The sequence below is a fragment of the Cebus imitator genome, unplaced genomic scaffold (assembly GCF_001604975.1).
Source record: "Cebus imitator isolate Cc_AM_T3 unplaced genomic scaffold, Cebus_imitator-1.0 Scaffold42, whole genome shotgun sequence".
NCBI lineage: Eukaryota > Metazoa > Chordata > Mammalia > Primates > Cebidae > Cebus > Cebus imitator.
Genome location: NW_016107357.1, coordinates 12,054,416 through 12,057,396, shown reverse-complemented (window position 1 = coordinate 12,057,396; position 2,981 = coordinate 12,054,416).

Here is a 2,981-nt window from a genome sequence, read left to right as displayed (position 1 = left end):
TTTTTTTGTATGTTTAGTAGAGATGGGGTTTCACCATCTTGGCCAGATTGGTCTCGAACTCCTGACCTGAAGTGATCCGCCCTTCTTGGTCTCCCAAAGTGCTGGAATTACAGGCGTGAGCCACTGCACCTGGCCTAAATTTTTTTTTTAAGGCCAGGCGCAGTGGTATCTAGAACATTGTGTTAAAGTGGCAATATGGTATCTAGAACACTGTTTGGTGCCAGAACATTGTGTTAAATGTATCTAAAACATCGTTTGTATTAAAGTGCCAAGAAAGCTCATTCAAAATTCCTAAGTTTAGCACAAAGGTCGAAAGGCCTCAGGGATCTGAGGTTGCAGGGCAAGCCAGCAATCCTGCCCATTTGTTTGGTGAGTCCCTGTGCGTACATGCTTCGGGAATCTAGATGGACAGGTCTGGAGAATGAGGGTGGGTGCACACCCACCAGGCTCATCTCACAGTTACTGTCATTACAAGCATGTCACTACCAGCAACCTTTCAACTGGGCACTGGTCCTCTTTGGGACTGATCCCCAAAATTCTTGCTCTATTTGCCTTCTTTGGCAGAAATATGAGGAAAGGCAGGCTCAGCTCAATCCCCCTCCAGTCATACATACACCATCACCATGTGACTTCTCTTGAGAAGCTTCTATCAGATACACCCTGAATGACTGTCTCATTGGTCAGAAATCTGCACAGTCTCAGCTACCCTTACCAACTCATTTACATGTACAGGGAGCTCCAGTTGGAAGGAGCTCCAACATAAGACCTGGAAGTTGAACTTGTCTCCACCTGGTGCTGGAGGGAGAGTCCCAAAACACCCAGTAGGGTAGGAGACATGTTCTAGACCACAGCTATGTTTTGTCATGTATTTATTAAATGGATTGATATTTTTTTAAATTATACTTTAAGTTCTGGGGTACATGTGCAGATCTTGCAGGATTGTTACATAGGTATACACATGCCATGGTGGTTTGCTGCCTCCATCCCCCCGTCACCTACATTAGGCATTTCCCCCAATGTTATCCCTCCCCAATTTCCCCACCCCCTGCTATCCCTCCCCCAGTCCCCCACCCCGAAACAGACCCCAGTGTGTGATGTTCCCCTTCCTATGTCCATGTGTTCTCATTCTTCAACACCCACTTATGAGAGAACATGCAGTGTTTGGTTTTCTGTTCTTGTGTCAGTTTGCTGAGAATGACACGTTTCCAGGTTCATCCATGTCCCTGCAAAGGACATGAACTCATACTTTTTTTTTTAATTGCTGCATAGTATTCCATGGTGTATTTGTGCCACATTTTCCTTATCCAATCTATCATTGATGGGCATTTGGGATTGTCATTATTTGTATACCCTTTGTTCCTAAAATTATTCCCGGATGCTTCATAAAATTCACATAACATAAAATGTAATTTTAAGAACTGTGAGTTTAGAATGAGGACAAAGGGAACATAAGGGCAGGACAGATCAGATGAAACCAGGTATAAAATCAGCACAAGCAGCACATGCTGTGAGAGGGAGAGGTAGTCCTATTTGTTTGCAGAACATAAATGAATCAGGTACTGATCTTGGATGCAAATTAAGGACTATAGATAGATACTGAATTCTCAGCCCTGGAGCAGGTGTTTGCCTGGTTTCTCTACCAAAGGCGTCCAAATAAGGTGACTTCTGGAAAACAGGGAAGCATTAGATTGGCTTTCTTTAAAGGTTGCAAGGGAATCTTTAACATTGTATCAAATGTTAAAGATTGACCAGTGTGGGGATCTCCATCACAGACATCTGGCCATAGCTCTGAGGGCAGCTGGCTCACTGCATTTTGAGGTGCCTTTCAAAAAGCTTCCTGCAATGCCCTTAAATCTACCTTTCTATAACTTTGATGAAGCTGCAGATAAAGGGTTCTGCTCCCTTGTAGAATACAGCTTAATTTGGGAGGGTGTGGATGGGTAGGTTGGCAGGGATACTACTGGCCAGATGATTTTGCGAGAGGCTGAAAAATGGCCCCCCAAAGATCTCTGGGATTTGTAAATGTGACCTTACTTGAAAAGAGTTGCAGAGTTGATTAAGGATCTTGGGATAGGGAGATTATTCTGAATTATCCAGGTGGGTCCTGATGCCATCACAAATGTCCTTATAAGAAAGAAGTAGAAGGAGGCTGGATGTGGTGGCTTATACCTGTAATCTTAGCACTTTGGGAGCCCGAGGAGGGAGGATGCTTGAGCCCAGGAGTTCAAGAACAGCCTGGGAAACACGGTGAAACCCCACATCTACAAAAAAGAAAAAAATTAGCTGGACATGGTGGGTGCATGTCTGTAGTCCCAGCTACGTAGGAGGCTGAGGTGGGAGGATCGCTTGAACCCAGGAGGTTGAGACGCTGCCATAAGCCATGATCACACCACTGCACTCCAGTCTGGGTGAGAGAGCAAGACCCTGTCTCAAGAGAAAGAGAGAAAGAGCGATAGAGATTTGATATACACAGAGGAGTTGATGTGAAGATGGAGGAGAGATTAGATGGTGCGACCACAAGTCAAGCAATGGCAGCAGCCACTGAAAGCTGAAAGGGGTAAGGAATGGATTCTTCCCTAGAGCCTCTGGTGCAGAGCATGGCCACACCGACAACTTGATTTGGGCCCAGTGAAACTGATTTTTGACTTCTTGCCTCCATAATTGGTGAGAATGAATGTGCTGTTTCAAGCCACCCAGCATGTGGGCATTTGCTTCAGCAGCTGCAGGAATCTCATGCAGATTTCTGGGCACCTGTATATTCTCTCCCCTCGGTCCTTCATCTGCCATGATGGCCATGATCACTCAGTTTGCACCATTATCACTCAATCTACATCATCATCACTCAGTCTACACCATCGTCACTCAGTCTACTCAATCCACGCAATTATCACTCAGTCTACACACCATCATCACTCAGTCTACTCCATCATCCTCAGTCTTCACCATCATCATTCAGTCTGCACCATCATCACTCAGTCTAC